Source organism: Monodelphis domestica, chromosome 4 (assembly GCF_027887165.1).
Source record: "Monodelphis domestica isolate mMonDom1 chromosome 4, mMonDom1.pri, whole genome shotgun sequence".
In the NCBI taxonomy this organism is placed as follows: Eukaryota; Metazoa; Chordata; class Mammalia; order Didelphimorphia; family Didelphidae; genus Monodelphis; species Monodelphis domestica.
Window position 1 is genome coordinate 375719469 of NC_077230.1, and position 12794 is coordinate 375732262.

A 12794-nucleotide genomic window follows, 5' to 3' on the forward strand; every position below is an offset into this window, starting at 1 on the left:
CTCGATACATAGATAGAAAGTAAGATCCTTGAGGAGCCCATGATCATAAACTCAGAGCTGGAAGGCATCCTTGGAGACGGTCCTGGACAACTTGACTCATTCTAAGAGCCAGGAAATCAAAGTCCAGAGCGGTTAGGGGACTTGTCCAAAGTCTTACCAGTACCTGGTGTCCAGAGCAGCTCAACCCTAAGTCCTGCTGCTGCAGATCCTGAGCTCTCCCCACCCGACCACATAGCCTTACCTTGACAACCCCAAAAAGGAAGCAGGAAGACTTTCGCAAACACATCCTCGTAGTCACACAGTCACACACATAGAAAAGTATAGGGAGGATGAGCACCACCCCCTCCTCTCCTTAGATGACAAAAAAGCATTTGGCTCTCCATAGAACAAATACAACTTGAAAGCCTTGAGTCCAATAAGCATCCTCCTGTGCATACATTTAAGATCATACAAGGGTTCTTGACAGCCGCAGCCTCAGAAAAAGCCAGGCTTGAAAAATCCTCTGATTAGCCCAAGATAACAAGTGAGGAGTAGTTTTGTCCCCATTCCCGTTGGGGGCCCAGCTGGGTATCCTACTAGAGTCAGTGCAGGCATGCTAATGGGAGCCCTGGAGACTGCAAGAGAGGAAGAGTGTGGAGGAGCTTTGAGGAGAGAGGTAAGCACTGAGAACTGAGGTGGAGACTGATAGATGGTCTCCTGGCTTGCCAAAGCAATCCATCACCAATGGTAGGAATGAGCTCAAAGAAAGGCTGGGAGATCAGGAGCTGTCCACAGGTACTCATCTCCATTTGCCTCCTGCAAGTTCCCTTTTGTTGTTCAGTCCTTTGAACTCTTAGAGACCCTATCTGGGATTTTCTGGGCAAAGATAGTGGAGTGGTTTGCCATTTCCTTCTCCAGCGCATTTGACAAATGAGGAAACTGAGGCAAACAGGATAGGGGTTTTCTTTTCTTTTTTACTTAGAATATTTCCCCATGGTTACAAATCTGATCTCACACACTCCCTAGCTGTGATTGACAGGCAGAGAATCTTCAGAGCTGGCAGGGGTAAGATTCCAAACAGTTGGAGAGACAGTTTACTAGTCTCTCTCGGGGGTTGGCAGCTACCAAAGAAGGTGGAGGTGGCTGATCGGTGTTCTTGTGGACATCCCTCTGAAGCAGGGGTGGATAGGAGTTTTTCAATACCCTTAGGTGGACTAAGGGGCAATATTGGGAGTTCCAGCCATTCTCTGGACCATCTAGGACTCCAACCTCTCCTTGCTAAAAGACTCTATATGTAAGATCTCTGAACTTTCTGTTGGACTGGCCCTTAGGAGTTTAGGATAAGATAAGATAGGATTATTAGTTAGGAGTTTTAAACTAAAGGGTTAAGTTGTAAGACCTCCTTCTCCCCCTCCCTCCTTTCCCAAACCTCTAATCTCTGTGGAATAAAAGAAAAATATTTATATGTTAATCCCTATGCATTTTCCATCCTAAATTCCTCCAAATTAATATTTTTATTTCACTGTGTGACCCTCTGGAAGTCACTTAACAACTACTGCCTAGCCCTTATGGCTCTAATGCATAGTACTGATTCTAATATGGAAGGTCTTTCAGTAAAATCTGGGTTAGACAGATGGTATGCCCATTTTACAGATGATAAGACAAGTGAGGAATTGGCAGTGATTCCACAGGTACTTAAGATTCAAAGTTAGAATGCAAAGCAAGGTTTCATTTGTTTATTAATTTTTATTTCTTAAGTTCTTACTGTGTGTGCTAGGTACTTAATGCTGATGAACACACAACGATGAACAGTACTATCCTCAACCTCATGGGGCTTATAATCCAGCAAAACAGATAAGAAAAATGCTTACATCCAGGCAACACCTCCCAAAGATGGTTCTAAAGAAGAGACTTGAACAGGACATGGAGAGATACTAAGATCATAGCTTTAAGGCTAGAAGGGGGCACCCATTTGGCCAATCTCTTCATTGTATGGGCAATTAGGTGGCCCAACGGATAGATGACTTGGGTCTGTAATCATCGAATCTAGCCTCAGATACTTACTAGCTGTGTGACCCTGGGCAAGTCACTTCACCCTGTTTGCCTCAGTTTCCTCATCTATAAAATGAGCTGGAGAAGGAAATAGCAAACCACTCCAGTATCTTTGCCAAGAAAATCCCAAATAGGGTCCTGAAGAATTGGACATGACTCAGCAACTGAAAAAGAACAACCTCATTCTACAATTGAGAGATGGGGACTAGGAGAGGCCAAATGACTTGCCCAAGGTCACTTAAGTAGAAAAGCAAAAAAAAAAAATTCAAACTTCAGGCCATATCCAAGCTCAGATTTCTTTTGACTCCAGTATACTGATCAGTTCTTTGTGAATTCAGAAAAGGGAAAGACCACTTCCAATTAAATGGAGCAAGGAAGACTTCATGGAGTAGGGGACATTTCAGCTGGACTTTGAAGAATAAGAAATATTTCTAGAGCAGAGATTGAAGGGAGGACATTTAAGTGACAAAGAGCAGTGTAAGCAAAGGCCCCAGGCAGCATAGAACAGGACAACAGAAGAAATGAGCAGTGTAAGTGACTATGAAACTTTAATGTCTAGGGAAGGAAGAGCTGACTTGCACTTTAACAAGGAGAAAAGAAGAGCTAGTGTTGGCATTGCAGATAGAAGCCAGCCAGGTCCAGGAGGCATTTCAGGATATAAGAGGATGCCTCTCTTGTGACTCTTGTGACCCTAAATCCACAAGAGGTAGGTAAGTTTTGTCCCCAGTCCCCTGGCATGTCCCTGGTTTGTCCATATCAGAAGCTGGACTTCCCAGGATTGAAATCATCATAAAGTCATTGAAATTAGAGCTTGAAGAAACCTTCCTAATGTTGTGCTTGTAAATATTTAACAACCAGCTCTCCTGAAAAGAAAAAGAAGAAGTGTATACATGGTGCAAGAACAAGTTTAAATTTAACGTGCTCTGTCAATATTTTCTCAATTGCTTTATGCAGTTTAGACAATCAGCAAAACAATAAATCCAGACATGATTTGTAGCATTTGCTGATTTCCAATTTGTAAATTTTATCAATCACTGAAAAATTAGTCATCACTTTTTGTGAGTCAGTATAAGCTGGCTCTGGCACACACTCCAGAGCTTGTATTATTCTGAAGGGGAAACGGAAGCAAGGAAGAGAAGAGAAATAAGGTCACCAGGCAAATTGATGGCAAAGCCAGGATCAAATTGGAGGATTGGCAAGTCTCTATTATCTTTTATGGATATCCCACCCCACTGGCTTCCCCTGGGCATTGCCCAGAGATTACTGGTAAGGCTCAGGTCAGTTCTACAAAAGCCCTAGACAATTATTTAGTATTTATTTTGAACATATTGGTCATTTACTTAATTAAGTATATCTGAGGTTCTTTCCAGATCTAAATCTACAATCCTAAGTTATTATTTCCCTTACCCCACACTCATTAAAGGAAGGGATTGCTTCATTTTTTTACTTTTGGCCCCAGTACCAATCATGGTGCCTGATATATGGTATTGTTGTTCAGTCATGTCCAACTCTTTGGGATCCCGTGGACCAACTGTCAATGGGGTTCTCTTGGTAAAGATGCTGTAATTGTCTGTGATTTCTTTATCCAGCTCATTTTACTGATGAGTGAACTGAGGCAAACAGGGAAAAGTGACTTGCCCAGGGTCATATAACTAATGTGTCAGAGGCCAGATTTGAACTCTGGTCTTTCTGGCTCTAGATCCAGGGTTCTACCTAGCTTCCCTGACATATAGAAAACCCTTAATGAGTGCTTATTGAATTAAATTGAATATTATATATATATATATATATATATATATATATATATACACACACACACACACACATACATACATATAAATGCAATAACCAAGGAAGGAGCATTACTTCTGAGAGAGTCAGAGACTTGGGCTCTTATCTTAAGTCTAACCTCCTGGGTAACTTTGGGAAGGGACTTGGCTTCTCTGCTTTCTTTTTCTTCCTTCTTTAAATCAAGGTAATTGGAGGAGATGATCTCTAATGTTTAATTCATCTCTGACCTTCTGTGACTCTTCTTTCCTCCTATGAACACAACAGGTAGCAACCCCAGTAGTGCCTGTCTCTTTACGGTGTCACTCCTGGGAGTAGCCCTGCCAAGAAGCTAGAGATAGAAATAAAGAAGAGCTGCAAAGAAGTTAGAGACAGAAAGGGTGGGCCAATATACCCCAAATATTTACAGTAGCAAAAAAAGAAATGTGGAAACAAAGTGAGTGTTCATCATTTGAGAAACAACAGATTAGGGGAAGAGAATGGTCCAGGAATAGAATGGAATGTTATTATCCAGTAAGAAATGATGGGTGTGAATAATCCAGAGAAGCATATGAATAAATGCAATGAATGAATAAGTACACAGTGAAGGAATAAATGCTCACAATGCAAATGTGCACAAAAAAGTGCACAATGAATGAATAAACGAACAAATGCAGGGTGAAATAAGTAGACCCAGGGAAAGACAAAAGCAGTGACTACAACAGTCATTAAAGAGGAAAAAAAAAAAGAAGCAATTCGATCTGATGGCTATAAAATTATAATGATCCAACTTGATTCCAAAGAAGAGACATTAGATGGTATCTCCCCACCTCTTCTTTGCAAAAGTGAAGGATTTTAGGTGTGAATCACTCCAAATGGTGTCAGACTTTTTCAATGTGTTGATTTATTTTGCTAAACTTTTTTTTACTGTTTTTTAAAAAATTCTTTGTTAGAAGAAATGCCTTTCTGGAATATGGATGGGAAGGAATGGAGGAATTTCTTGTTTTAAATGAAGAATAGGAAGAATTCTGAGAGACATGGGATGATTTAGGCAAAGGAATGCAAGTAATTATAAGCAGAATTACAAATAACTATAGAATATCATTCAGTTGTTACTGTCATATCCAAGTCTTCATGATCCCATTTGGAATTTTCTTTGCAATTATACTAGAGTGGTTTGACATTTCCTTCTCCAGTTCATTTTTCACAGCTAAGAAAACTAAGTCAAAATGATTAAGTGACTTGCTCAGGGTCACACAGCTAAATAAGCATCTAAGCCTGGATATGAACTCACAAAGATGAATCTTCTTGACTCCAGGCTCAGCACTCTAGCCACTGGGCCACCATCAATAGATATAATGATGGTAATAATGTAAAGAAAGAGTCTCCCTTCTTCCCTCAAAAAAAGATACAATCTGCTTAATTGAAAAACCAACTGTGGTCCATGAGAATAGATAATGAAGTATAAATCCCCTTTCCCGAGGAAGGATGGGAGATCACTAGGACAAAATGTTACACACACAGTCAGATTTGATTATTATATTGATTGTTTTTTGCTTAATTATTTTCCTTTGGTAAAACAGAGAACTTGGTAAAACAGATATTTGTGAGTGGGAGTTGTTGCAGGGAGGAGAGGACATTTAGGAAGGTCTGAGACATAAAAAATAATCACTAACACTTATTTTGAATTTTACATGATTGTACATGTAAAATCTATATTAAATTGCTTACCATTTCAAGGGGAGTGGAGAGTTAGGGTGGAGAGAGTGAGGGAGGAAGGGAATTTGACACTCAATATTCTTTAGAAAATGTTGGAAATTGTTTATACATGTATTTGAAGAAAAATAAAATTTTAAAAATAAAACTTATTTTGAGTGAAGGAATGAATGAATGAAGTAGAGGTCTCAGTATCATCACTGAAGAGCTTCTGAGGGAGAAGCTGGACAGCCTGTTTTTCTCATTAGCACTGTCCAAGGCTGCTTATGACAGATTAAGGCCACCCTAGGCAGGAGTGGGGGGGGGGATCGACAATCACAGTTTAATTTGCCCTGATTTATGAAGTATAGATGGGAGGAAAGAAAGTCTGCCAATAGAATACAGAGCCTTTGAGATCAGATCCCTTCATCTGCTCCTCTCTTTATTCCAGGCAAGATGAGGTCCCAAGGCATCGGCTTAGGAAGAAATATGACATCCTGGGGACAGAAGGCTTTAAACACTCTTGGTTCCACCAGTCTGATCCAAAGCCTTTGCTCAGCAGCCCCCATTTTTGTGGTACTCAGCACCTCCATCTGAGGTCAGTACCATTGCCCCCCCCCCAAACCCAACAACCTCATCATCCCCCTGTTCTCTTTTCAAGTCATCAAAGATTGGTCCTATAACCAGGTACCTTCTCAGGACTGAGACTATTTATTCCTGTTATTATCAAAAGGGCTAGAGGGCTATAAGACCATTATGGTCAGAATCGGTGTGATGTGAGCTGGATCCAAAAATGTTGAACTCAATACCCTCAAAGATCCCCTCCAGCTCTAAATCTATTGGGCTTTGAATGAATTGGTGATCCATCAATGGATTCATCATTTCACCAATGTGAATATTCCCATCTCAACTCATTGACACTGTCTCATCCTGTATACAAATCTATAAATGTTACACAGAGTATCTTCCTGAAATTAGGCAATATGGGACAATTCAGTACAGTAAACAGAGCACTGGGCTTGGCATAAGGAAGACCCGAGTTCCAATCTTATCTCAGAAATTCCTTAGCTGTGTGAACCTGAGCAAGTTACCTAAACTCTCTTGGCATTAGTTTTGTTCCTCATAAACAGCCATTTATTAAGATCTCACCATGCGTGAAGGATTGTTCTAAATGCTGGTCAAAATAGAGAAGAGTTTAACCTTTTTTGAGCCCTGTTTCATTTCCTCATCAGTAAAAGAGGCATAATTCCTCCCTCACAGGCTTGACATTGAACATCAAATAAGAAAACATAGGTGGAATGATATAGAAACACGAGCCATTAACATGATCCCCTGCTCTACCTACTCAAGCAATCCAAGGTCTCATTCAGTTTGGAATTCATTGCAGAATCATCCTTTTGGAGCAACATAGTCCTCCTTCGGTTTCTTTTTTCTTTTTTAAAAATAGCACTCCCCTCTGTTCTTGCAGAGACTGCTCCCTGAATTTACCCAGGCTATTGCAGGGGCATCCAGAGACCATATAAATCTCTAACTGACATGCCAGGGCCAGGGCCTCACGCCACTGGTACCCAAGGGCTTGGGCCAGTACAAGGCCAGGCTGTCCATTTGTCCCCAGACAGCTGCCACCTCCCTCTGCTTTGTCCAAGGGAAGTTTCCACTTCAGAGCCTACCCTGGGAAGACCAATGACAGCACATTTATCTCAGAGACTTTTGACACTAAGGCCTTTTAATCTCATCAAGGAGACAACATGCAAGGTGAGGAAAGACACTTTTGGAAATAAATATGGAGCCATCTCTGGCTTCTCAAAAAAGTCATTAGGAAATTAAATACCATTGCTTCTGTTAAGTCCTTTGAGGGTCTAGCTTTCCTTCAGGCAGAGAGAGTAGGTGGAGGGCAAGGGGACCACCCTCAAAAACTCATCCTCATTGGTCCCCATATTTTCTACCTATCACTTCTCACTGGTGCCTGAAATTCTACCAGTAATTCCACCAAAAGTGATTTATTCCTTGAGTTCAATTATTGGCTCCTCCTTCCAAGTACAAATTCCCATATAATGTCCCCCAACATCTTGTCAAAGATGATTTTATCTTGCCCAGGGGAGAGATCTAAGGCAATATGAAAACAGATTTGAGATGGGAGGAGCTAAAGACCAATACAGACTGTATACAGACAAATTGCCCAGAATAGTGTAAAGAGTTCATAGGAACTGAGTTCAAATCCCACCTCTAATCAATTGCCTTTGATGATGGGAAATCTAAAATAATGGCAATTAAAAGATAAAATTGTATATATGTCTTTTGTTTTTATATCACCATAAGTTCTGAATATACCCTTCCTCAACTAGAGAAACTTCCCTTTTTACTATAATAGAAGGTATGGGTTATAGTTTATGTTTTAAATAGTTGCCATTAAGGGCTTTTGTGTCTTTTTAAAGCATTTCTGAGGTGGAGGAAAAAAATTAACTATCCTGTACATGATGCCTATTACTTTATATGGTATGTACCTTTCTGCAAAGGACCCTATTCCATCAGGGATAGGGATGTAATGACCAAAAGACTTTGAGAAAAGCCAGATCTCCTTGTGGGGGAAGGGACCCTTTTGACAAGGAAGGAAGGAAGGAAGGAAGGAAGGAAGGAAGGAAGGAAGGAAGGAAGGAAGGAAGGAAGGAAGGAAGGAAGGAAGGAAGGAAGGGAGGAAGGAAGGGAGGGAGGGAGGGAGGGAGGGAGGAGGGAGGGAGGGAGGGAGGGAGGGAGGGAGGAGGGAGGACGGAAGGAAGGAAGGAAGGAAGGAAGGAAGGAAGGAAGGAAGGAAGGAAGGAAGGAAGGAAGGAAGGAAGGAAGGAAGGAAGGAAGGAAGGAAGGAAGGAAGGAAGGGAGGGAGGAAGGAAGGAAGGAAAACAATTGCTGATTTATTGAGAGCATATTCAACATTCCACACCTATAGCTCCCTACTTCAAAGAAAGAAAGGCGAGCATTTCTTCATCTTTTTCCCAGACAAGATTAGTCATGATAATTACACCACATTCAGCTTTATTTTCATTGTTATTTTGATTTACATTGTTGTAGTCATTGTGGATATTGTTTTCTTGCTTCTGTTTTTTTTTCTCTCAGTATCACTTTATACAGGTTTTAGGATCAGTGCATTTAAAGCTGGAAGAGATCCTAGACAAGACCTAGTCTGACCCCATCATTTTACAGACAAGCTTTAACCAGAATTTGCTAATTAGGGATCAAAGGGCAACTCAAAGAGTGAGAATGCGGCATCTTATCTAGAGAAAAAAAAATACAAAATACCCTAAGAAGTTAAATAATTCTTAGAGACAATGCCTGGTCCAAGAAGCCCCTGGCCAGGCACATGGATTTCCCGGGATTAGAAGAGGATTGGGTAACTGAGGACTGCAGATCCTGCAAGGGAAGAAGGCAGAGGGATTTTTTTCTCTTTTCCTGTTTTTCATGCTAATCACTTCCTGATGTTCCTCCTCTCTCACCCCCTCCTCCCCAACCTTGTACTTAAGACAAAAATATACTTGAGCAAAATCAACCAAGACAGAGATATACATAAACAAAATCAACCTACACAAGATGCATTATGTCCTTCTGGGTTAACTTTCAGTATCTGTACCTCCCTCAACCTTTTACCTTCTGAGAGGAAAGAGAAAAAATGTTTCATCTCATCATAAGACTATAGGAACATAGATTTAGCGGTGCAAGAACATGTATTTCAACTCCCTTCCCTTTGCAAAGAAACTAAGATGCAGGGCAGCTAAGGGGCACAGTGTATTGAACACCACGCCTAGAGTCAGGAATACTCAGCTTCCTGAGTTCATATCTATTCTCAGACATCTTATTATCTGTGTGACCCAAGTGGGCAAGTCATTGAACCCTGTTTGCCTCAGTTTCTTCAACTGTAAAATGAACTGGAGAAGGACATGGCAAATCACTTCAGTACCTCGGTCAAGAAAATCCCAAATGGGGTTGATCACAAAGAGTTTGAAATGCCCACATCACAAACTAAGAGGGAGAGAAGTTGTGACTTACTTGAGGTCATATAGGTAATAAGTGAGAGAGTCAAGATTTGAACAAGTTCTTCTAAGTCTGTATCCAGCACTCCCATCTATCCTAGGAATGAATACCAATACTAGCATTTGATCTGAGTTGATCTGTCTTCTAATGCTTTATTCATTTGCATCATTGTAGTCATTTTGCATCTTGTTCTTCTGGTCCTGATTTCTTCACCCTGCATCACTTCATATAATTCTTCCCACTTTCTCTGAATTCCTGGTATCCCTCATTTTTTTAACAAACAATAATATAGCATTATATTTATAGTCCATGATGTGGTCAGTCTTTTTTCCAAAGGATATATACATATATATATATGTATATATATATATATATATATATGCTTCATTTCTCTTTTTTTGTTTTTGCTTTTTAATTATCACAAAAATGCTATTATTACTATTTTGTCATACAATAATTTCTTGCATTTTGCATTTAACCCCTTTGGGATTCATAAATGATTGAAAGATCACTGGGCTAGTGTGTAGTGACTTTTATCACATAATTTTAATTTTTTTTCAGATTGATCAGACTTTAATAATAATAGTTAACATGTATATACCCCCTACTCTGTGCCAGCCACTGTGTTAAATGCTTTACAATAATTATCTCATTTAATCCTCCTAATGACCCTAGGAAGCACATGATAGTATCTCCCTTTTACAGTTGAGTAAACTGAGGAAACAAAATATTAAATGACTTGCCCAAGGTCACACAGTTACTACTTGTTTTTAAACTTAGGTCTTCCTGACTCTAAGCGTATCACTCTGTCCCCTGTACTACCTAACTTCCTCTGAGAGTTTGTTAATGTGCTTCTCTTCCCACCACTTTTTCCATCTTTTATCCTCTTCACCAATTAGATGAGTATGAGGGGAAACTCAAAGTTACTTTCATTTGCATTTCTCTCATTGGTGTTTTGGAGCATTTTTTTCAGACAGTTGTTAATGGTTTGTAATTCTTTTGAAAACTGTTTATTCCTGTCCAAAGGGAATTTCTCATTGGCATGCAAAAAGTGTGTCAGATCAGAGACACCTGGGAACCAGAAAGTAGACAGGCCTGCTGAACTAGGGCAGGTGATCTGGGAAGGCCCAGGAGTCGAACATGTTGGCAGGTGATTGGGGTACCCAGGGAGCACAACAGCCACCAACCTGCAGATCTACGCAGACCAACAGCAGGATGCTTGTCACAAAAATCACACAGTCTCTGAGTTGGAAGGGACTTTAGGGATCCCTAGTTAGACTTCCACCTGTGCAGGGATCTCTGCTACAAAATCTGCTCTAAGATGAAGCTAATTAACAGGAAGTTTACAGTAGGGGGAGATGACTAGGCTCTCAGGAGATAGTGAGTGGGCTACCTTTCACCAGTGGCCTCATGTTCTACTTGCCCATTCTCACTTGAAGCTGCATTTACTTCCTACAAGCAGGTCTACCCGCTTGAAACTTCCCAGATCATCTGCTATATTTTAATAATCTGTCTCATTTCCTATTTCCATTTGGCCCCAATCTGATGCCATCCTATCTCCAAAAGTCTATATAATTAAAGAACCACTGTTGGTAATCATCAGGAGAGGTATTAGAGTAATAACAATAATGAGGAGGAGGAGGATATCTGGAACATAGTAGGTGCTTAACAAATAAATGCAAATCTGTGAGCAAGTTAGCCTTCTCTTTCTCATAATAATAATTCTCAATTGGCATTTAAATAAAACGAAGGTTTACAAAACACTATTCATAGGCTATCTTGTTTGATCCTATCAGGTAAATGCTATTATTATCCCCATTTTACCATTGAGGAAACTGAAGCTCAGAGAATTAAATAACTTGTTTGGTATCAAATATAGCTAAGTAAGTATCTGAAAAAAGGTCCTAACTCAAGGCTTTCTGATTTCAAGGCCAATAATCTATCCACTGCACTATCTAGGTACCCTGGAGATGGAGGGGTGGAAAAAGTATCCAGAGAAAAAAGACTTGGGGATGGCATGGTGTTGCAGGAACAGAAATGTCATACCTGTCTTCAGGAATATGAAAAGTTATCTTGTGAAAAAGAAACCTGGTTTATTATCCTTGGAGAGGGCAGAAGTTGGATGAAAGCTGCAGAAAAACATCAATTGGAGGTCGACATAAGGAAAAACATCCTAAAGATTGGAGTTAATGCAGAGTGGAAGGGGCTGCCCTCAGGAGGGTTTGTTCACCCTTTCTAGTGTCTCAAGGCAAAAACTGGATGATTGATGACTTCTCAGGCAAGTTCCAGAGAGAATCTTTGTTCAGGTATGACTTGGACCAGGTGATCCCAATACCTGAAATGTCAAGAATTTTTGATTCATGATTTCCCTCCTGGCAGAAACACGACAGCCAAAGTCAACACAATACTTTCAAGGTCATTTACAAAACATTTCAAAGGATTTTGGCAGAAGGCTTTGAGTCATTTCTTCTCACAGTACACTAAAAAAGCCCCTGAAGAGTAGGCAAGAATACATATAGGTAGGGATGTGATCCATGTAAGTCCAGTCATCATTATTATTACCTGAAGACGAAATCAGAGGGCAACACATGGCTGCAAAATGGAACAGATCTGCCAGCTTTTTGTGCCTTGTTCTATTTACATACTCGATAATTGTGGAACCAATGTATCTGAACTCTTACCTTTGTTCCTTATACAAGGAAGCAAAAAAAAATATTAGCTTAAGATCATTCTGCCGAAAATAGTAGCTAGATTTGATTAAAAATCCATGCCAAAGCTAATGAGCAATTGACTCTCAGAATATGTCAGAAAGGGGAGGATTCCAAAAGAACATATAGACATGGTTAAGGAGAAAGGAGTAACTACATTTAGATATGGTTTTATAGACTTTGGAGAAAGTCATATTTATTGTAAAAGCATCATCCTCACTCCATCCAGAGAAGTCTGGTCCCCTACATAGGCTATAGAGCAGTGATGGAGAACCTATAGACCAAAGATGTCACATAGAACATTCTCTATGTGCACAAGGCCACCCTTCCCCCCTCCCCCAACCCCACTTTAGAGTTCATTACTAGAAAGGCAAAGGGATTAGGATGAAACTGCTCCCCTCCCCTCTCCATGGTGCCTGATAACATTTTTTTCACATCCATCCCCTGCTCCTCTGTCCAACAGCCCAATGGGAGCCCTTTCTCCCTCCCATGTGGAGGTGGGGAGGTGCATGGCACATGGTTTGGGGGGTGGGGTGATGGCTGGATCCTATACTCTGTCTCTAAAAGGTT

At 40.5% G+C, this 12794-nt stretch overlaps 1 long non-coding RNA gene across 3 annotated transcripts; it reads left to right on the top strand.

The window, feature by feature from the left end:
- Positions 1–298: 298 nt before the first annotated feature.
- Positions 299–7781, top strand: LOC103101244 (uncharacterized). Of its 3 annotated transcripts, XR_008911503.1 has the most exons (4): positions 300–1273; positions 2591–2741; positions 5945–6091; positions 6754–7781. It is a non-coding gene; the product is annotated as an uncharacterized LOC103101244 (long non-coding RNA). The 3 variants fall into 3 exon arrangements; XR_466858.2 differs by having other exon boundaries at positions 299–1273; positions 5945–7781; XR_001622567.2 differs by having other exon boundaries at positions 302–1273; positions 2591–2737; positions 5945–7781.
- The last annotated feature ends 5013 nt before the right edge of the window (positions 7782–12794 follow it).